Raw genomic sequence first — 24,449 nt, 5'->3', positions numbered from 1 at the left:
GACACTGTAAGGCATGATCAAAATTATTAGAAAAACCAACAGGCCAACTAGGGATCAGGCTCAGGAACCCAATTGGGTCCACAATTTGTTCGTATTTGTTTTGCTACAAAAATTATTGTCATTGTTACAGCATAGCAACCTGTGTGCCTGGAAAGTAAATCATTCACCTTAACTTGTTTTCATAGAGTTTGTGAATGTAATCATACCACAGTGACAACAGCTACATAATTTTATTGAGAAGGGACATCTCGTGCTTGAGTGTGCTTGAGTGTCACGTTGTGCAATTATCCATCATCTAGAAGGACAGTAATCTAATTCCTACATAACAGCTACAATGCCTCAAAAGAAAAAGTATTATGAGAGGTACATGGAAGTTACAAATCCACATGATCACACAAAGGTGAAACTTGATCTTAGTATATGATATGTACTAAGAGGAAAAAAACTCACTACAAATCAAAATATTAGAAATACTTCAAATTTTTTAAGCTTACAGGGATGATACTCTTTGACAGGCTCTAACAATGTATACCCAGAACTCTATAATATCAATCTATAATCGTAAACTTTAAAAACACTCTGCACTATATATACATTCTTGGATTCCTAAATCACTAGCCTTATTTAATTTCAAGGTCTCTTATACAATATTTACAAAATTTCTTTACATAGTCTTATTGGAAACTTTAGATGGCATATCATAATTCTACTTCAGTTAATTAACAAGCAAATAAAACTTCAAACTTTAAACTACTTATAACAACTCTGAATTAGCCTAATCAACTAAAGGAACTAAATTTTGCAGTTGAAATGAACTATCTACTGATATAGAAATTCATTACAGCAATTCGAAATGATGACTCACTACTTGCAAAAATTAAACTACAGCAACTAGTAATTGTCACAGAAAGTGAGCTACAACTAACATTGCAGAAATTACACTGTAGCTACAACAATACTAATAACTGTTGTAGAAATTAAGCTATGGCTATTGTTGTCGCACAGATTGTCCAAGCAACGCGACAACGCTCAGACCGGGGGCTGTCACCTTGATCCCTGATCTCTCTATTTAAACCGTCTCCCAGAAGCAGGCTAAGGGGGGTAGACCCTATGGGATAAATGAAGACCAACTGGGAATCAGTTGGTTTGGGAGACACAGCAGGGGAAAACTAGCACTTGGTCGATTTTAGAATTTGATTAGATCTTTAAATGTTTAAGACCAGTGCTTTATGGAGTTAATAAAAACCAAGTAATTAATTAACTATCGCTGCTTATGAAATAATTTAATGATTGCTTGAAAATATTACAAAATATCAAACATGTCACGAGCATAATATAATCCAAGCGGTGATTAATTTCACAAGATGCAAGATATTCAATAGATGCGCAATGTTCTAGCAATTAAATTTCAAAAGATCAGATTCATTAAGAAACCACGAAATTCAAATGCTGACCAGTCCACAAAATGATTCACCGCTTTTCAATAGCTAATCTTTAAATAAACATTTAAGCGCATTTAACTATAGAAAAGTGGAACATAAACACCACAAAAGACACCAAAATGAATTTTCAATTTTTAATTAATCTTTTCAAAATTTTTTAATTTTTATATATTTTTATAAAATTTTAAAAAATAAAACAAAACTAAAATCCTAATAAAATTAAAATCTAATCTAAATTAAATATAACCTAAAGACTAACCCCTTTTAACTTTTTTATTTTTTAAAATTTTGATTTGAAAAGTTAAAATTAAACTAAACTAAGATCAAACCAAAAAACTAAAATCCTTTTTATGATTTTTTAATTATTTTTTTAAATTCTAAATTAAAAAAAAATCAAAATAGAAGAACTAAAATCTAAATAAAGCTAAAATCTATTTTAAACTAAGATTCTAAAAGAAAAAAAAATTAAAAATAAAAAATAAAAATGAACTTTTTTTTTAAAAACCTTTTATGAAATTTTTTATTTTTATATTTTTAAATGAAACAAAACTGAACAAAAAATGTCTAATTCTAAACTAAATGAAACTTAAAATAAACAATAAATATATATACAAATAAAATGAAATTTAAAATTAAAAAATCTAATTCTAAAGACTAATACCTTATCGTATATATATAAAAAATGAAAATTGATTTTTTTTTTAAACAAAATTTTAAAAGAAATGAAATCTAAGTATATAAAATTTTATAAAAAAAAATTAAATTCTAATCCTAACGTAAACAATACAAACCTAGACTACGTATCACAATAATAATAAAAAGAAACCCTAACCCATGTAAAAAAAAATCGAACTGTTTTGTTTGCAGCTGCAGGACATCGGCAAGGTTTCGAATGGCTGCATGGGAAGCTGATGGGCATGGAAAGGAAGCGGATGAGGAGAGAGGAGCAAGAGAATGGCAGCAGAAATGGACAGAGAAGCTCGAGCGTGAGGGACGAGGGCATGTGCCAGTAGAATATTTTCGACAGTGGGGATGCGTGAAGAAGATCACTGCGTGGAGGGGAGTAGTGTAATTATTTTGCAGGTTTTGGCAGCGGATGGGTTTTGATGGCAGCAATGAAATTTGTGTGAGGAAGAAGGGCGCTGCAGAGGAACAACGATAAGAAGGTAGTGTGAAAGGATTTCAGCTGAGGAAGTAAGAATAATACACAGGTTTTGAAGGAGGTATGGCCGCAGTGAATGGAGTTGCGTGAGAGGGTTTGGATATGAATACGCAAAGAGGGGAGAAAGGCTGCCAAAGGAAAAGACTACATGGAAGTGAGGAAGCAGTGCTGTAGCCTGATATATATATATATATATATTTTTTTTTTTTAAATTTCAAAAATTATTCCTGTAAAATAAAATCTCAGGCAGCAAACAGATAGCCTGGAAAACCCCTTGATTCTTCAGAAACCTAATTTTTTTTTTGAATCTTTTCGCTTTAGATTTCCTTTATAAAAACCCCACAAGAAATTTCCAGGTCTGGAGTAAATATTCCTGCCGGAGCTGATACTGAGGCCAGATCTTACTCTGCAGGGCCTAGATCTGGCTTCAGACAAAATGTTTTCTTCCGACCTGCAACTTGCAAAAACCGAACACCCAGAAGTGAAATGTGCAAGAAACAAAATTAAAAACACTAAAACTATCTAAATAACTACAATATTCGCAGTTTAGAGGCTCTAACTAGCCAGATTTGTCAATATGCCACAGAAATATTTTCAGAATTTTAAATTTAATTTTTTTTGTTATTTATATTTTTAATTTTCTTATTTTTTAATTTTTATTTTTTAATTTTTTTTGTTATTTATATTTTTTATTATTTTTACTGGACCCTCAAACTTAGCCTTTGGGAAAAAACACCTAAGACCTAGGACTTATATTTATATTTTTAATTTTCTTATTTTTTAATTTTTATTTTTTAATTTTTTTTGTTTTTATATTTTTTTTGTTATTTATATTTTTATATTTTTCTTATTTTTTAATTTTTATTTTTTAATTTTTTTTGTTATTTATATTTTTTATTATTTTTACTGGACCCTCAAACTTAGCCTTTGGGAAAAAACACCTAAGACCTAGGACTTATGAGGGGATTAAAACATTTTCTAACCTTCAAGACACTTTACATCATGACTTTTACAATTTTACATCTCAAGGGGGAAAACCCATTTGACATAGACCCTCATAGACCACCCAGTCTTGCGACACAAATATAATCTAGCAGATCAAACAATTTGTAATAACCTAACCGAATAGTTAGAATTATTTCCAAATTACTTTTACATAGACTCGAAGCACACTAGGATCCCCCTAAGATTCTAATGACAAAATCCATTCCGTCTTTGGGGTTAGGCTGAAGGAAAACTCTGCTGATCATGGATCGGTGAGACGAAAAACCTTTCGGAACGTAGATCATCACTAGAAGATTAAGTTTACCTAGGCAAATACATACATGACACAGATCTGCTAAGATTATTTATAGTTTACACATGCAGACTGGGTTTACAACATAACACGATCAGGCTGATGATGATAGTTGAATGGCACCGACACGTCGATCAAGCGCTATCCCTTTTGCGAAAAAAGGGGGTGTACTGCTATGGGTAGTTGACACGTAGTGGTCAACATCTGGCTGTACTTGGGGACACGTTGCTGCACTGTAGGAATGTGAGAATCCAAAATCTGCATCCATGCAACACACAACAAAAAATAAGTAGCGTCCATCCAAAAAATCATCATATAACATTAATCACATGAAAGATATAACCTCTTCATTTATTAACTATCTAGTAACATGAAAAGTAAATCTAATCCTAAAACAGAAATGAAAATGCTGAAAAAACAAGGAGTAGGGTTAGAAATATAGAGGATGCCCCATGGCATCAGATGTGTTCAATATAGTGTATACTGAGCATTTGCCTGCTTTCAGGCAAATCTGTCGGCTGCTTCTCGGATGCGCCATGTCCAATTCTGCATACGATAGGACTTTTTCCTATATGAAAATCAAGCTGCTCGCGGCCATTCGATGCATCAAATCTTCTTCTCGTTATCTTTCTCTTGCGTTTTTTCTTTGTGGAACATTCTGCTTCAAAACTCTTAGATGAAGTATGTAGGATACGCGTGACATGTCTTTCTTCATTCTGCATCTGCCCTGTCAAGGATTATGGATCAATCTCACAGGTGCCATGAGTTATAACTTGATCTTCTATGACTGGTGGATTAACTGTGTGAGCATCAACCTGATTATTAATTTTCTTTTTATCCAGGTCACCTTCAATTAGCCACTTTTCAACGGAACAAAGGACCTCATAAGAAGATGGAGCTTGTTGCAGCAGATAAGGAGGCTTCTGATCTGTTGGCATTCCCAGCTTTCTTTCATCCTCCGACCGTTGCTAAAATTTCTGAACCTGTATTTTAATGGCATCCATCTGACTAGAGTGTTCAACCTTCATAGCACTGATTTCCCTGGCATGGTCTTCTTCCATGGTCAGTAACTTATTCTGAAGACATATTTGACTGGCTTCCATATCTTTTATTACTTTGTTGTCCTTTGCTTTTATGGTCATCAAGCAATGTTGCATAAAGTTTATCTCTTTCTTATGATTTGCTTGCATGGTAGCTAATTGATTATTATAATCGAATCTCATGATGGTCATTTCTTCATCCATAGTTGACAATTTGTTCTGAATAACACTTATTTCTTCCTGAAATCTTGCTTCCCTCGTAGTCACTTGATTTGAATGATTGAGTTCCATGATCGTCATATTTTCCTCTAAGCCTGATAACTTGCTTTGCATAAAATTAATTTCCCTGTCATGATTAGCTTTCATGGTCTCAATTTCCTTAACATGCTGACTTTGCATGTCGGTTACGTGATTAGAGTGTTTAATTTTCATGATTTCCATCTCCTTATCACGTTTTTCCAGGTGGGTGCATAAAGTTCTCATATCATTGGCGTAATTAGTTTGATTGATCTCTATATTTTTTACCATCCACATTAGTTCTTCTATAATTTGCTTTTGATTTTCCTTTTCATTGATTTCACAATTTGTCCCTGCTTTTCCACTATCCTGGATTTGATTTGCAATGATACAGGTGGATGGCACATTCTGATATGAAGAATTGTCTTGAAATCTTTCATCGACAGCTGGACCTTTCATAAGATTACTTTCATTCTGTTGCACAATTTTAGGGGCACAAGACGAGCTATCTTGATAACCATATCTATCTTTAAAAGCATTGACAATGTCTTGTAAAGAAGTGGAAGAATCTTCAGGACAATTATTAAACCAATTCAAAGCATCACCCTCTAAAGAAAGGACAAATAGACGCATTTTGACATCTTCATGATTATACTGAGGAGATCTACAATATATGATCATTATATGAGTAAACCTGCCTAAATGCTTTCTAACAGTGACTGAATCACCATCTGAGAACAAAGGTAATTTAGAAATGGCCACTTCCGGAACATCATGGGGAACATCAGTAAAATGACATGGGGTAAACGAATAATCCATGATGAATAATGAGGGACCAAATGGATGATAGAAATAGATCTCTGCTCAAGAAAATGAAGAGATGAAAGAAGTGGAGTCGCCACTTGAACATGAATCTAACTCTAGGATCCAAAAAGCAACAAACAATCAAATATGAGGGACGCTTATTGTCTGGGAAAAATCAAGAGATAAAAGAAATGGAGTCGCCACCCAAACAACAAACGAACTGAAGAGTAGGTGCTGAAAGTACGATGATATGATGAAAAATAAGGCGATGAAAAGAACAAATGACGCCAAAGAATGTTGGCCGTTTGACAGGCTAATGAATGGCGGAAAAGATGAAATGATGCCAAAAATGTTGATTTTTCCGGCTCGAATGAGAGATGAGAAAGATGAAAGATAAATGATGAAAAGTTGTATAAACCAAGGACAAAAAAAACTCTATCCCCAGCAACGGCGCCAAAAAATGTTGTCACACAAATTGTCCAAGCAGCGCGACAATGCTCAGACCGGGCGCTGTCGCCCTGATCCTCGATCTCTCCGTTTAAGCTATCTTTCGGAAGTAGGCTAAGGGGGGTAGACCCTATGGGATAAATGAAGACCAACTAGGAATCAGTTGGTTTGGGCGACACAGTAGGGGAAAACCAGCACTTGGTTGATTTTAGAATTTGATTAGATCTTTAAATGCTTAAGATTAGTGCCTTATGGAGTTAATGAAAACCAAGTAATTAATTAACTGCTGTTGCTTATGAAATAATTTAATGATTGCTTGAAAATATTTACAAAATATCAAACATGTCACGAGCATTATATAATCCAAGCGGTGATTAATTTCACCAGACGCAAGATATTCAATAGGTGCGCAATGTTTTAGCAATTAAATTTCAAAAGATCAAGATTCATCAAGAAACCACGAAATTCAGATGCTAACCAACGCACAAAATGATTCACCACTTTTCAATAGCTAATATTTAAATAAACATTTAAGCGCATTTAACTATAGAGAAGTGGAACATAAATACCACAAAAGGCACCAAAATGAATTTTCAATTTTAATTAATCTTTTCGAAATTTTTAATTTTTATATATTTATAAAATTTTAAAAAATAAAACAAAACTAATCCTAATAAAATTAAAATCTAATCTAAATAAAATATAATTTAAAGACTAACCCCTTTTAACTTTTTTATTTTTTAAAATTTTGATTTGAAAAGTTAAAATTAAACTAAACTAAGATCAAACCAAAAAACTAAAATCTTTTTTATGATTTTTTTAAATTCTAAATTTAAAAAAAAATCAAAATAGAAGAACTAAAATCTAAATAAAGCTAAAATCTATTCTAAACTAAGATTCTAAACGAAAAAAATAAAAAATAAAAAGGAATTTTTTTTTAAAAACCTTTTATGAAATTTTTTATTTTTATATTTTTAAATGATACAAAACTGAACAAAAAATGTCTAATTCTAAACTAAATGAAACTTAAAATAAACGATAAATATATATACAAATAAAATGAAATCTAAAATTAAAAAATCTAATTCTAAAAACTAATACCTTATTGTATATATATAAAAAATGAAATTTTTTATTTTTTATTTTTATTTATTTATTATTATTATTTTTTTTTAAGTTAAAAGAAAATCTAAATTTTAAAAGAAATGAAATCTAAGTATACAAAACTTTATAAAAAAAAATTACATTCTAATCCTAACATAAACAATACAAACCTAGACTACGTATCACAATAATAATAAAAAGAAACCCTAACCCATGTAAAAAAAATCGAATTGTTTTGTTTGCAGCTGCAGGACATCGGCAAGGTTTCGAATGGCTGCCTGGGAAGTTGATGGGTGTGGAAAGGAAGCAGATGAGGAGAGAGGAGCAAGAGAATAGCAGCGGAAATGGACAGAGAAGCTCGAGCGTGAGGAATGAGGGCATGTGCCAGCAGAAGATTTTCGACGGCGGGAATGAGTGAAGAAGATCACTACATGGAGGGAAGTAGTGTAATTATTTTGCAGGTTTTGGCAGCAGATGGGTTTTGATGGCTGCGATGGCAGCATTGAAATTTGCGTGAGGAAGAAGGGAGCTGCAGAGAGGAACAACAATAAGAAGGTAGTGTGAAAGGGTTTTAGTTGAGGAAGTAAGAATAATACATAGGTTTTGAAGGAGATATGGCCGCAGTGAATGGAGCTGTGTGAGAGCGTTTGGATATGAATACACAAAGGGGAGAAAGGGTGCCAAAGGAAAAGGCTGCATGGAAGTGAGGAAGCAGCCCCGCAACCTGATATATATATATATATATATATTTTTTTTTTTTTTTTTTTAATTTCAAAAAATTTTCGTATAAAATAAAATCTCAGGTAGCAAATAGATAGCCTGGAAAACCCTTGATTCTTCAGAAACCTAATTTTTTTTTCGAATCTTTTCCATTCAGATTTCCTTTATAAAAACCCCACAAGAAATTTCCAGGTCTGGAGTAAACATTCCTGCCGGAGCTGATCTTGAGGCCAGATCTTACCCTCCAGGGCCTAGATCTGGCTTCGGACAAAATGTTTTCTTCCGACCTGCAACCTGCAAAAACTGAACACCCAGAAGTAAAATGTGCAAGAAACAAAATTAAAACACTAAAACCATCTAAATAATTATAGTATTCACAGTTTAGAGGCTTTAACTAGCCAAATTTGTCAATATGCCACAAAAATATTTTCAGAATTTTAAATTTAATGTGAGGTGCTTCAGAAAACCCTTCATGCATCCGCAACAGAAATTCTAATGATAAGCTCGGGATCAAAACTCGCTAGGCTCTTCAGAAAATGCAATCTGGGAGTTGGCTGGTTCAGCCGAGAACTTCCCCGAACGCCCGGTAATCTCAAAAAAAGGATTTCCTGCACAACTTAATTCAACCATTAACAAAGAGGGAGAAAACGATACTAAAATCTAGATCTAATGGAGATACCTGCCATCACATTCAAAAATTTAACTACCATTCAAACCCTAGCGACTAAACAAAATACCTGTGTTTAAAATCATTCTTCATCAAGCTATCATCAATGGCTGAAAATAAATTTATGCAGAAAAATAAAACATCTTACAACGTTTCCAGAAGAGTAACACCAACAAGATTTCAACCCCAAAGTCTTTTTTTATTGCACAAAAAAAATGACTACAAGAGAGCTTTCTTTAGCACCAGACTCCATAATCGAATCCTCTCAAATGACCTTTGACACCCTATTTAAAGGAAAAATTCCCAATGGCTAGTTTGAGTGATCCATGTCAAGATGTTCTTGACTGTCGATGAGGATCAAAATCTCTTTTAATCTCATCCGTCGAAATTTTAAATGCATTTTAATATATCAAAAAATGAAAATCTTGTATTTATTTCTTCAAAACTTTGACTTATTATTATTTTATTTTATTTTTTCAAATTTCCTATTTATTTTTTAATTTATTTTATTTTTTAATTTTATTATTTGTATTTTTTTATTATTTTTATTGGACCATCGAACTTAGCCTTTGGGAAAAAACACCTAAGACCTAGGACTTATGAGGGGATTAAAATATTTTCTAACCCTCAAGACACTTTACATCATGACTTTTACAATTTTACATCTCAAGGGGGAAAACCCATTTGACATAGACTCTCATAAACCACCCAGTGTTGCGACACAAATATAATCTAGCAGATCAAGCAATTTGAAATAACCTAACCGGATAGTTAGAATTATTTCCAAATTACTTTTACATAGACTCGAAGCACACTAGGATTCCCCTAAGATTCTAATAACAAAATCCATTCCGGCTTTGGGGTTTGGCTGAAGGAAAACTCTGCCGATCATAGATCGGTGAGACAAAAAACCTTCCGAAATGTAGATCATCACTAGAAGATTAGGTTTACCTAAGCAAATACATACATGACACAGATCTGCTAAGATTATTTACAATTTACACATGCAGACAGGGTTTACAACATAACACGATCAGGCTGATGATGATAGTCTAATGGCACTGGCACGTCGATCAAGCGCTATCCCTTTTGCGAAAAAAGGGGGTGTACTGCTATGGGTAGTTGACATGTAGTGGTCATCAGCTATAACACCCAAAACAAAAGCTAGATAGTAGATACAACAATCTAAATTAAAAATAGCTACATCAGTTATATTCAATTGTTACATAGCTCTTTCAACAATAATCAAATAAATTATGTAACTGAGATGAAATATGTCCTAAGTTATACAAGTACCAAAGATTATATTACATAAAAGAAATAAATTCACAAAAATTCATTTACATGCATTGTCAAGAAAAGAAATGCGTATGTAAGATGCCCTCTTGCAAATTTCCAAAATAACCTCCGAGTTTAGTTTTAACAAAATTGTCCAGTGAGGGATTTTCTCAAACACATTGTATGCACACTGCTGTAGGTGTGATTTTTAATTACTAGACTCAGGTAAGTTACACAGTGGTGATTTTCATAAACCAAATCAACCCCTCAAGTGCTATAGGTGTTTTTCTAGTGATTCATTGCCAAGCAAATATGCATAATGGGAAATAAAGAACATTCAACATGCTGATCTGATATATCATATATGTATTGAGCCAGAATTGTATATACTATAAACTGATATGAATCCAACTGATATCAGATTTGAGTAAAGACAGACCTTACATTTAATTCAGCCATAAAAAGACACAATAATTGAGACAAGGAGAACTTGGAATACACAGTGAAATCTCAAGGCAACAAACAGTCTTGTTTTCTATACAAAATCCCTGTGTGAAGGGTGGAAGAAAGCCTTCGAAACTGTCTTTCTCCTCTACAAACTCGTCCAGGACGACTCCAGTAAATCTGAAATCGCTTGGTACTGATAAAGGTGTATGCATAGGTTACAGGAGTATATCAGCTCATATGCCCAGCCAGAGGTATCATGGCCTGTTTTGTTCCAATGGCGGCCTCCAATATGTCCCACACATTAACAGGAAACTCGAGTTTGGATTTTCAACAAGAGTACGCTCAGCCAGGAGTGAATGAGGCCCTGATACTGAGATAAATTTGGTCTCTCAACAACCAGATCTCGGTCCAATAGCTAGAAGATCTCTCTGCCTTAAAGAAAGGGAGAAAACTTGTCCTTTGAGCTGGGACTCCGACCCACACCAATTCAGAAATGCTTTAGTCCTCTCACTGAATGAACTTGGTCTCATAATCCATAGAATCGACCCACAGTTTATGGCAGCGTATGGCTTTCCTTTTAATGGCAAAAATGACCCCAACTTGGCTTGGAAACTTGATGCCCTCGTGGGTATTCTTCAGCCTGTCAAAATGAGATAGAAAACACTATATGAGAAGGTAAAATCAACAGATAAGACCTCTTCACTTCAGTACCTGTTGACCATGTACATGTCCACGGTTCCAAGAAGCAGGGTATATAGCAACAAATCAAAATTTTTAAGTCAATGTCATCATTGTAATCCCAAATTCTGCAAAATTATTGTAAATGATTCTAGTATGACTATTAAGCCATGTAACAACACCTAGGTAAGCCTATGATTCTTCTCAAAGAGTTTCATCCTAGGGAGTTTTTTAACATCCCCAAATTATGTGTGTTTGTAAACACGGATAATTGGCAAAGTTTTTCTCCCAAATATACCCCAAAGCTAGGGTGGATCTCTTTGGTGAGGTCTTAGGTGAGTCCTAGTGTTTATCGAGTCTGTGCAGATCATGTGTTTTGTCACAGAATTTGGTCGAGTCTCAAGAGTTTATGTCTATGTGTATTTCCCCTTCTAAGGGTTGATATTGTAATATTTTAATGTAAAAGTTTTCTAGGAAATATTTTTGGTGAATGGTTCCTCATAATTAGAACACCATTACCAAAATATTTTTAGACGCACTTAGAGGGTGGAAAAATTTCTTTTTGATTTTAATTCTGGCAAAAGATAAAAATTAAATTAGCCAGAAAATTATCCAAAAAACAAAAAGAAGGGAAAATTAATTACCCTCCAAGTGGAAAACTTATCAAAAATTATTCGAGGCACTAGGTATGTTAGATTTCAAGGAGAGGTATCGTTGACCAAGACTATTCTTGCTTCACCTTCACTTCTCTCTGCCACTTAATTTTGAGACTAACTTCAAAATAGATAAGGATCAAGGGATATACTTAAACTGGGCATATAATTAAAATCAATCAAGATTCTTGCATCACACCTAGATCGTAGGGTTTGCATTTCATATAGGATAACAAAGCATCTAAGCAACGATTGTTCATCTGGTCCCCTGATATTTAATTGATCGAAAGCAAGTTGTTGACTCCATAAGGCACTGGTCATAAATAATTCAATCTAATCTCGTAACTTGCTAAAAACAACCAAGTGGCTAGGCCATTCAATCGTGTCTCCCTGACTTGTTGATTACCAACGAGTCTTGCATTTTCACATTTCATAGGGACTACCCCCCATAGCCTGCTATTGGGAGACAGCTAGAACGAAGTGGGCGAGGATCAGAGTGATAACCCCTGCCTTGAGTCGTTTTTGCACCATGCCTGTACAATCTAAGTGACAACAAAGTCAAAGACCAACTTACAGAGACATCAATTTATTGAAAAACCACTGTTGGAAAATTGAATACCATTTAGAACTCACCTACAACAATGTGCATGTGTATGTTTAATGAATGCTTAGTTGAAGAATTTACTGAAAAACTCAAAAATTTGTAGCCATTAAGGAAATTTCCTTGGAAGGGATTTTACACTCTTCTATACTAATCATTATTATGCTTGTTATATATATATATATATATATATATATATAAAACATTGTCTTCCTCTTCAGAATGCTTTGTCCTCAAAGCTTATTGCTAATAAGACATGTCATCTATTTCTTTGTCTTGTAATCTATTCACACTTTTTGAATTTCTTCGAGTTGTCATTTTCGCTGATACAAGATGATAGGATCCTTTGAGTGATAAACAAAATTGTCGAACTGAGAAGGGATCTGACCATCCTAACTTAATCTTCTGTGGAATCTTGTAGCTATTGGATATTTCAGATGACCTTTTATCATAAGACTGAATTGTGTTGACATCGACATTCTTTGGAACATAAGTCACTTGTCTCTTGTAATGTCCCCATTCTTAGTTTCCCTTATGCGGCTAGGATGGATTTCCAGGGTTTGTGACAACTTGGTCATGGGAGTGAGATTTTGTTAATAGTGGGCCCGAAGAGTTGTGGAGGAGTGTATGGGGTTTGACGAGGATCACTCACAACATTTCATCACCAGGGTTTGTTCCACACAACTTAGTCTTGGTTCCGCTGCATTACAACAATTCCTGTAAAATGGGGTTATTATTGAGCATATCTTAATTAAATACACTTAAGGTGTGGTCTTGGCAGGAATATATGATGAAACGTATTAGTGTAATAGCTCGTTGGAACTGGAACAAAGAGACCTACAGGATGGGATGGTGAAAAGTGACTTTCAGTGGCCAAAGAGATTGTAGAGGCAGATTTACCATTTTCCTAGATTAAAAGTGACTTTTAATTAGTCATTCAATTAATTAAAAAGGGGAAAATGCTGAATTGAATAAAAATTCTAGAAGGGGGAAAGTGACTTAAATAAAATAAAACAAAAGTCACTTAAATAAAGTAAAGGGGAAAATATTCTAGAATGGAAATAAAATAATAAAATAAAGTGCTTCTAGAAGGTTGGAGAGGAATCCATTTGATCTTTGAAAGGGAGGGAAGCAAATCATTTGGGACATTTTGGAGTTGGTTAATTTTCTTATTGGAGAGGTTTGAGAACAAGGTTCTCAGCTTTCAGCAAGCCCGAGGACAAAAACCCTTGGGTTTCCTATTGTGAGTTGGACGAAAATGCAACCCGCCATTGAGGATATTTCTGTTGATTTGGAGTAGCATCGGATGTGCTCTAGCCACGAAAATTGGTGGAGAGGCTACAACACATTAGATCTCCAATACCCAGAAGTGGTTTGGGCAGAATCTAACCAGTTTGGGAGATATTAAATAATTAATATTTTTAATGGAGTCCCTAAGTCTAAACTTAGGGAAAATAAAATATTAATGTGAATTAATATAAAACTGAGTTAGAATGGTCCAAAAGTCATGGATCAATCCAGATCTAATCCTAGCCGTTGATTAGTGATTTAATCTCTGCTGTTGAATTGTCAACGAGAAAAGTATAAGAGGAGGCTTGAGGGTCACTTGGAGAACACACCGAGTTGATCAAGAATTCGATTTTCTGGGACAGGGCTTGCTAAGGAAATCGAAAGAGTGATTAGAGTTGCAGCTGAGGGGCAGTGAATACAGAAGCAGAAAGGCAGAGAGGGTATCGGGAGCATCAACGCAGAAGCCGAGAGAGGGTTGACACAGAACCAACCAGAGGCCACGCAGAAGCAGCCAGGAGCTGCGCAGAGCTTGAGGAGGGCCAGCGTCGGAGACAGAGAGGCTCCAGAGGTTGACGCAGAGCCTTGAGAGGCTAACGCTGGGCTAACGTTGGGCCAGAGTGGCTGATGCAGACCCTAGAGGCTGACGCTGGGAGATTTCATGGGGCAGATTGGGGCTGATATCTGTCTCCGACTGAGAGGTACTACTGCCGAGGGCATTCTCTGTTGGGTGAACCATTTCTGACACCCAAATTATATTCTGAAACTGCTTAATAATAAAACCCTTAGATAGCTGCACCGGTTTTCTCGCATTGGGTTTTTCCGGGGACATTAGTCCAAAAAGAACGGTGTCACTTGTGTGCTTGTTTTTTCCTTTAGTTGATGATCTGTATGTGTTGAGATTGTACTTGTATTTATTTTCAGCGTTTACATGGTAAATAACTTGTTAATTAACAAAACAAGTATGAAGAAATAAATCAGAAAGTACAGGAAGGATTTCTAATAGTTAGACTTAGGAATTCCAACAATTTCACCTAGAAATCTCACAGTGCTTCAACGGTATTATTGGAGATCAAATCTACAACAAATCTAAAGATTAGCGTGAGGATCATTCAAATTCTCAATTTGGGCATCAATGGAGTTCCAGTTTGGGATGATAGATCCAATGTGGTAACAAATATGTTTTGAGGCTGGATCTAGTTTGCAGTAGTTGAGGGTTTATCTCAGCTATTCTCCAATTATTCGTATGGCCATGTTGTTGAAAATGCAACAAGATGATGGAGCTTAGTGGAAAGGAGTCGTTCTCACTAAGTGGGCCGCAGGCTATTTTTGGCGCAAAGTCTATTTTTAGACATATGGATCATGGTCTATGAGTTGCAGAATGCTATTTGTGGATGATTGGTCATGTTGGTAAAAATAGATGGACTTCTATTTTTAGACATATGGGCGGAGTCTATTTTTAGACTGCCAGGCTAAAAATAGAACAGTCGAATATTATTAGCTCTTAATAATATTTGGACTATAAACATTATCTTATCCTCTTGGAGCACTTCAGTTTGAGCTACAGATGTGGCACATGCAGCTGTCAGAAGGAAATACGCTTTTCTTGTGGGTCAATTGAGCTATTGCATGGCGGACTTCAGTTAGAACTCATGTGGTTGAGTTTGGTGGAGTTGATTGAGGAGTTGATGGAGTTGTGTTCAGTTTGACTTGGTTGAACTAGTTGTATTTAGTTTAACTGCAAATACACTAGTGATGAGTGATGTGAATTAATTATTAATTAATTCACTAATTATTAACTCATAAAGCAACTAAATGATACATCAGTTAACTCAGTGCATGGACAATTCAGTGGAGACAGATGTTAGAGGTTGAGATTGCTATCAGTTGTGACTATAGTTGTGCATGAAATCTTGCACAATCAATGGGATTGAGTAATGCCAATGAGGATTGTGTGGTTCAGCTAAGGAAATACGAGTTTGGATCAGCCATACTCATCTATTCTCATGCAGGATTGCGCAGTGGAGGCAGGCAAGCAGTGGAGGAGATTTGAACCTGTGATTGATTCAGATCTGAGCTAGTTTGTGTGTAACAGGTGGAGATAGTACTGAGTACTTGTGAGGAGTATTGTACTATGTATTGTTACATGTTCTCAATCAATATAATATACAGATAGTTGGGGGTTTTCAGCTGTATGCTTTCCCCGTGATATACTGTGTTGATATGTGTGATTGATGCTTCAATGTGCGCATGCGATTGTTTCTGAATACTGCAAATTGATGATCAATAGTAGAGGAGGTTATGTATTATGCATGCATTCCACAAATAGTGTATAATCAGGATAATCTCTGTGAATAAGTGTCATATTATTCAAAATTTCTACATGGTATCAGAGCAGAGTTGATCATCAGATCTATTATTCAGAAAGTGTTTACATTTTATTTCTTCAGGCAGAGTCTGTAATCGGGCCAGGTAGCCTCTGGATTCATCCTTATTTTGGAATGAGAGATATCCGGTAAAAGCCCATACAGTCAATCTCTGTACGAGAAATACTTTGTTCTCACGAATTTAGATCGAAAGCGGTTGAGTTTTGAGCTGGTGGAATTCGAATTTGCAGCAGTGTTTTCTTGGTGTCAAAGTTGAAATGTCTTTCAACGGATTGCGATTGGAGTATGCTCTTGAAGGCAGCTCGAATTATATTGCATGGAAAGACAGGATGGAGGCGGTGTTAGATGACAATGGGTTGAAGGATTTCATAGAGGCTGAGGTCCCAAAGCCTACTGATGCTGCTCATGTTGAGGCTTGGCAAAAGAAGACAACAAAGTGTCGAAGGATTCTGTTGGAGGGCGTGAAGGATCACATTGTATCCAGCCTGCATGGAAAGGCTTCTCCATACTTGATGTGGAAAGCGTTGACAGATCTATTCCAAAGCAAGAGCGACCAGAGGAAGTTGGCGCTCAAGGATAAACTCAGAAACATTAAGTGTGAGAATGGAGACAGTATGCCCAAGTATCTCACGAAGTTCACCCAATGCCGGGATGAGCTGGGAAGTGTGGGGGTGACTGCCGATGATGAGGACTTGGTGAGCTTGGCTCTCCTTAGTCTTCCGAAGAGTTGGCATTCCTATCAGGACTCTGTCAATGGTCGGGAGAAATTGCTAGGATGGGAGAGACTTTGGTCAGATCTTGTGCAAGAGGAGATCAGGAGGAATACCAGGGACAGATCTTCATCAAAGGCATCTGATGAAGAAAATTGCGCTTTGGCTGCCAAAGCAAAGAAGGGGAAGGAGAAGGGTTCTCTTTCCGAATCCAGTTCTTCCAATGATGGGAAGAAGGTTGACAAATCGAAAGTGCGATGCTTTCGTTGTCATGAGGTGGGCCATTATGCTGCAAATTGTCCACGGAGGAAATCCAAGAAGGGATCCGGGGAAGGATCTGAAGGTGAGGCACTTGCTTCACAGTTTGAGTTGGATTTCACACTCTTCGCATGCATGGTTTCATCCATGGTGGGAAGTGGTTGGTTTCTTGATAGTGGAGCTTCTTTCCACATGACCGGTGACAAGAGTTTGTTCAGTACTTTGGAGGAGAAAGATCTCCAGATACTCATAGCGATGGGTAATGATGAGAAGTATAGTGTCTCAGGTGTAGGCACGGTTATTTTTCAGAGGGAGCATGGAGCTTGCCTTAGGTTGACCGATGTCAAGTATGTACCAGGATTGAAGAGAAACTTGGTGTCGATCGCGATGCTGGAAGACGGAGGCTATGATGTAGTCTTCAGTAAGGGAAAGGTTTTCCTTAGACACATCATCACTAGACAGGTGAAGCAGATTGGTTCATGGTCAAGAACTTGTATGCTTTTGAGTTTCAAGATGCATGTAAAGCCTTGAGCAACGAGGCAACTGATGGAGACTTGGTGGTTGAGAGGGAGCGTATATTACCGCTCAACATGCAGAGCCAGAAGAAGTCTCAGACGATTGTGGAGGAGCCACGATTGGTGTAGCAGCTTCAGGAGGTTGTGGAGTAGCCACAACAAGGGAAGCTAAGAGGAGATCGAGTAGAGACATCTACTCATGCAGAGACCTCCAGTAGGGGGAAACTTCGAGCCAGGTGGGCAAACGGATCGCATGCAGCCATACCCCCAGGTAGGAGGTGGGGTGATGTGGATTGATCGTCCCAAGGAGGAGGGGCAGGATCCTTGAGGTACCTAACCTCTTGGATGAGACCTTGCTACGGGAGCCCTGATGTGGAGTAGCAGGAACTAACTGATTGGGTAGAGACAGATGCGGATGGAGCGGCAGAGAGAGTGACAGTGTAGGGAATCCCAGGACAGCGCATAGCTAGCAAGCTGCAGCAATGCGAGAGGCACAAGTGTTTTGTACAGTGCTAGGTGGCATAGAGAAGTGTGCAATGGTGCGAGATGCATGGAGATGTTGCAGTAGCAGAGATGCCAGAGAGGGAGCACTTGTCAGCAGCAGGTAGAGCTTTAGCATCAGAGTATGTTCCTAGCCCAACAGAGTGGTCAGTTGGGAGTGTTTTTGTTCCAAGTGTTGTTGGAGCAAGTGGACCGGGCAAATGTGTTGCATGTAGAACATTCCAGAGTTGTAGGATAGGGGTTGCAGATAATCCATATCTTGTTGAGAGGGAGTGTTGAAAATGCAACAAGATGATGGAGCTTAGTGGAAAGGAGTCGCCTTCACTAAGTGGGCTGCAGGCTATTTTTGGCGCAAAGTCTATTTTTAGACATATGGATCATGGTCTATGCGTTGCATGATGCTATTTGTGGATGATTGGTCATGTTGGTAAAAATAGATGGACTTCTATTTTTAGACATATGGGCAGAGTCTATTTTTAAACTGCCAGGCTAAAAATAGAACAATCGAATATTATTAGCTCTTAATAATATTTGGACTATAAACATTATCTTATCCTCTTGGAGCACTTCAGTTTGAGCTACAGATGTGGCACATGCAACTTTCAGAAGGAAATACGCTTTTCTTGTGGGTCAGTTGAGCTATTGCATGGTGGACTTCAGTTAGAACTCATGTGGTTGATTTTGGTGGAATTGATTGAGGAGTTGATGGAGTTGTGTTCAGTTTGACTTTGTTGAACTAGTTGTATTTAGTTTAACTGCAAATACACTAGTGATGAGTGATGTGAATTAATTATTAATTAATTCACTAATTATTAACTCATAGAGCAACTAAAGAATACATCAGTTAACTCAGTGCATGGACAATTCAGTGGAGACAGGTGTTAGAGGATGAGATTGCTATCAGTTGTGACTATAGTTGTGCATGAGATCTTGCACAATCAATGGGATTGAGTAATGTCAATGAGGATTGCGTGGTTCAGCCAAGGAAATATGAGTTTGGATTAGCCATACTCATCTATTCTCATGCAGGATTGCGCAGTGGAGGCAGGCAAGCAGTGCAGGAGATTTGAACCTATGATTGATTCAGATCTGAGCTAGTTTGTGTGTAACATGTGGAGATAGTACTGAGTACTTGTGAGGAGTATTGTACTATGTATTGTTACATGTTCTCAATCAATATAATATACAGATAGTTGGGGGTTTTCAGTTGTATGCTTTCCCCGTGATATACTGTGTTGATATGTGTGATTGATGCTTCAATGTGCGCATGCGATTGTTTTTGAATACTGCAAATTGATGATCAATAGTAGAGGAGGTTATGTATTATGCATGCATTTCGCAAATAGTGTATAATCAGGATAATCTCTGTGAATAAGTGTCATATTATTCAAAATTTCTACACATGTAATATCTATTTTTGTATTAATATAACAAAAGTTGGGATTTGTTGCATATGTTTCATTTTCTATTTTGACTAATATTTTTATCATTGCCTTGTTTTGGGTTTTATTCGCTGGTGCATATTGGCGTAATCTTCGTGAGTTTTGATTAAAAAATAAACGACATAAATTTTATAAAAGAAATTCCCCGTAATTCAACGAAGATATCCAGGCGAGATATTATAGTGGTATTAGAGCATGATTTTGGCTAGCTGTGGGTTAAAATCAAAGTTGTTGTATTGTTCCTAAAGAATAAAGGAGCCAAGTTCGTGGGTTAAATTTCTTAATCAGTTTGCTCGAGAATAAATGTTGCAAGTGATTTCTCAAAGTGTTGAAGAGAACATATTGGACGAAGTAATATTGGTTTGTAGGGCCTGTTACACACCATTTTGTGGGTAATATCCTTAGGAGAATTTTTTTCTCCAAGATGGTCCTCAGCCAGTGGCTAGCAGCCGCCAGCTAGCTCATTGTGCCATCTTCTTCGCCACTTGAGCTAACCATGTGGTCCCTCGCCCATCTGCCATGATCGTATGTTTGAAGGTGGGCCTCCCGAATCTAAAGGTATGCCTTGTCATTTGGAAATTGAGTATTGTAGTTTGCTTATCGTGGACACTTCTGGGCATGGATTAATGGGGGGATTCGATAGAAAAAATGGGCTAGGTCTGTGCTTTTGTCCCCGAGACCCCGCTTAGGAATTAACCTTGGATTTTAGTCCCGTGGGATCTCTTTTACTGACCATTTGGTTATGTGAAAATTCTTAATCCTCAAGGAATCCCTACTGCAGCAAATCTGAATCTACTTCACCTACTTCATTTTAATATACATTATCAAGTTATTCTCTGAATATTGAAGCAAATTACTTCTGCAGCCTACACTACTTTAATATTTGATTACATGAAACGGAAAACTGAGCAAAGAACAAGATACATAGGACATAGTTATTTTTTGGAAAAAATAGTCCCTGGAAAAACCCAATGCGGGAAAATCGTTGCAACAACTCTGAGGGTTTTCTATTATTAAGCAGTAATTCTGAATACAAATGCTGGATGCCCTTTCGACAATCCAGTGACAGAGAAACACAATGACGGAAAAACTGAGTGAGCTTTACCTCACTTCACCCTGTAGATTCGGCTGATCCGACAACAAAACTGGCTAACCTCGACTACTTATGCGCTGGCCCTGCGTAGGTCCTATGTCATCCTTACAGGCTCTACGCTGTCTCTTCTGCCCACTGTGTCAACCTTTCCGGCTGTTCCGACAGTTCCCTGTCAGTTCCGGCTTTCTGCGTGGAGGGCAGCTTGTGCTTCTGCGCTGGTCCTTCTGGGTTTGTGTCAGGCCTGCGTGGGCCCAGATTGGCCCAACGTCAGTCCTCCAGTTGCTGCGCCGCCTCCACAAGCTTCTCTCCGCCTCTCTGTTAGTACTCCCGAACTATCCCTGCCCCTCTGCTGCAACTGATCACCTAGTTCGAATTTCTCAGCCTCTTAGCCCCAGAAATCGAACTCTAGATCAATCTGTTCTCTCCGTGTGTGTTTCTAAATGAACCCTAAGCGTTCTTCTTATACTTTTCTTGTTGAGACTTCAACGGCTGAGATTAAGTCTCTAATCAACGGTCAAGATTAAAACATGACTTGAGCCGCCTTCTAGATCATTCTCACCCATATTTTGATTAATACCCATTAATATTTTAATTTTCCTATGTTCAGATTTAGGGACCCCATTAAAAATATTAATTATTTTAATAAAATACAATCTGGGTGGAATTTCACCAAACGGTTTCCGGGTTCTTTAGAACTCATGCCTTAGCTTCTCCACCAATTTTCGTGGCTAGAGCACATTCGATGCTACCAAAAACTAACACTCCCTCTTGTTGATTTGGGGTAGCATCAGATGTGCTCTAGCCATGAAATTTGGTGGAGAGGTTGGGGCACATGAGATCTCCAATACCCAGAAAGGGCTTGGGCAGATTCTAAATAGATCAGGAGATATTAAAATAATTAAAATTTTTAATGGAGTCCCTAAGTCTAAACTTAGGGAAAATAAAATATTAATGTGTATTAATATGAATCTATGTTAGAGAGGTCCAAAAGACATGGATCGAGCCATATCTAATCTTAGCCGTTGATTAGGGACTTAATCTCGGCTGTTGATATGTCAACAGGAAAAGTATAAGAGGAAGCTTGAGGGTCACTTAGAGAATACACCAGAGTGATCAGTCATTCTATTCTCTAGAGCGGGGTTTGCTAAGAGAAATAGAATCAGTGATCGGGAGAGCAGCTGAGAGGCATTGAGTATAGAGAGACAGAGAGGCAGAGATAGTGCCGGGATAGCAACAGAGTAGCCAGAGAGAGAGACGCAGGAGTAGACAGTGCTCACGCAGGGCCATGTAGAGGCAGCTAAGTGCTGCGTAGAGCACTAGAGGGGCCACCGTAGCTGACGCAGAGGCTGAGAGAGGTGACGCAGGGCCTCCTGGGGCTGACGTAGGCCAAGATAGGCTGACGCAGTGCCAACGCTGGGCTAGGAGAGGCTGATGTAGTCCAGATTGGGTAGATGCTGGGGTTTCTGGGGCAGAGTGGTGCTGAGTAGTTGTTGGAAGGATTATCTGGGGTTTCAGCCAGTAGATTTGTCAGAAACCTAGAGGTATTACTGCTAAGGAAATTCTCTGTTGGGTAGGCCAGTTTCGACACCCAGATTGTACCCTGATATTGCTTAATAAGAAAATCCTCAGATAGTTACATTGGTTTTCCCACATTGGGTTTTTCCGAGGACATTAGTCCAAAAATAATGGTGTCATGTGGTGTGTTTGTTCTTGTTTCTTTTAGTTGCTGATTTGTAATATGTTGAGCATGCACTGGTGTTTATTTTCAGTATTTACTTTGTAAATAACTTGTTAACGAAAAATAACAAGTAGGTAGGAATAAATTAGAAAAAGTGCATGAAGGGTTTCAAACTAAGTAAACTTAGAAAATTCAACATGGTATCAGAGCGTGATCGCAGATCACAGGAGGACTAAAAGACATTAGCCGAGCGAAGCAATAGCAGTAGAAAACAGTTGTCCTGAGGTGACAGAAGCTGTTTCTAGCAATGCAGAAGCCAAGGAGTGTGACGCAGAGCCAGCCAGGGCCACACAGAGGAAGCCGGGAGCTGCGCAGAGCCCCAGAAAGGCCATCATTGCTGACGCAGAGGGCCAGAGGGCTGACGCAGACCCATCTGGGGTGACACAGAGCCAGCGTGAGGCAGAGAGGGGCTGACGCAGTTCACAGAGAGGCAGTTGCTGGGGTCTAGAAGGCTACAGGAATATTGCAGAGTGGAGCTGGTGAGGTACTATAGTCAGAACAGTACCTGACAGAGGAGGGCCAGAGGAGTTGTTACCGAGGGTTTCTAGCCGAGGAACCCGGATTAGAAGTGCAGCTGCACAAGGCGATCAGAGTAGGGGGCATCTCGACAAGCGGCAGAAGGATTTCCAGGAGGGAAATCAGGACTCAGAGGGAGTCCAGAAGAGAACTTCCATACGGGAAGTAGAGACTCAAAGGAGTTGGACAGAGAACTTCCAGGAGGGAAGTAGAGGAGCATCATGGCACTACACGAGGTAAGAGACTAGGATAGACTGGACGGAGCATTGAACTTCGCAGTTTGGAAGGCCATAATCTTATCAGTGCTTGAAAGGAATCGTGTCAAGAACTTCGCCTTGAAGGTAATAGCTGTCCCAGTTGACCCCAATGATAATGATAGGTATGAAGAGGCAATGGCGAGAGCCAAGTGCATTATCTTTGACGGGGTCAAGGATCATGTGGTACCACATATAGCCGAGAAGGAAACGACATTTGAGATGTGGGAGGCTCTTAAAAAGCTGTATCTTTAATGACCCGCCTTTAAATAAAATACGAGTATTAGCATACATACGAGACCTCCATACGATAGCTACGTATGCATGGACCTGCATGCATCGCACTATATGTAAACTAGTTACTACAGGAGGAGATATAAATTAAGGTAATAAATTAATACCTTACTAGAGTATCATATATATGATAAGTCCTTAAAACCAACAGAAAATATTAATTTTAAAAGTACAGATTAAAATTTACAATTTAAAATTAATAAAATAATAATATAAATTAATTAAAATTATAAATTTAATAAATTTAATTAATTCATTAAAAAAATTAAAATAAACCTTATTAAATCAAACTACGTATTCAAATAAAAATCAACGAAATCAAATGAGATTCGATTTCATAAAAGTTACACGTAACCAAAATATTGACACGAAGAAGAAAAGAAGGCGGTGGATGAGGAAATAAAAGGAGAAGGGAAAAACCATTTTGAGGGGGGGCAGCAGAGTTGAGAACAATTTTGGATACTGTAGTACAACTATGAAGGAAACTTGAGTCTTGATTATACTGATGTTTTTGGGCACGGGGGAATCAAATTGCTTCAATTGAAAGCTTTCTGAGACTGAGTACCTAGGTTGTACTCAGTTCGGCAGGGAGGTTTTGGCCATTTTAGTAACGTAGCCAGACAAGAATTGCAGCAGAGCAGACAGATTGTCAACAAAGCAGACAGGTTGGTATTCATTAGATTAATTATTTAAATTCTGTATGTAAAATTTCATGTTCTGCTATTTTAAAATTAGCTTGAGATTGGGTTCTTACAGTTTGGTATCAGAGCTTAGTTCAAACTCTCGGACCTGTTAAGTCTGTTAAGATTTACAGATTTAAATCTATTAAGATAAGGTTACAGTTAAATTCAAAAAATTACTGAACTCTTGAGTGAAG

General features: G+C 37.4%; 1 protein-coding gene across 7 annotated transcripts in view; it reads left to right on the top strand.

Annotated features, from left to right (window-relative positions):
• The window catches only part of LOC149167927 (uncharacterized), a 451,255-nt gene that overhangs the window by 71,745 nt on the left and 355,061 nt on the right, over nucleotides 1-24,449 (top strand). The gene's annotated exons all lie outside the window — the stretch shown is intronic.

This window comes from Pinus tabuliformis, chromosome 5_1 (assembly GCF_031772625.1).
Source record: "Pinus tabuliformis cultivar Carrire ecotype Pingquan chromosome 5_1, CPIR1, whole genome shotgun sequence".
NCBI classification, from domain to species: domain Eukaryota; kingdom Viridiplantae; phylum Streptophyta; class Pinopsida; order Pinales; family Pinaceae; genus Pinus; species Pinus tabuliformis.
Note: the sequence above shows the minus strand (reverse complement) of the source record. Positions and strands in the feature narration are given on the sequence as shown.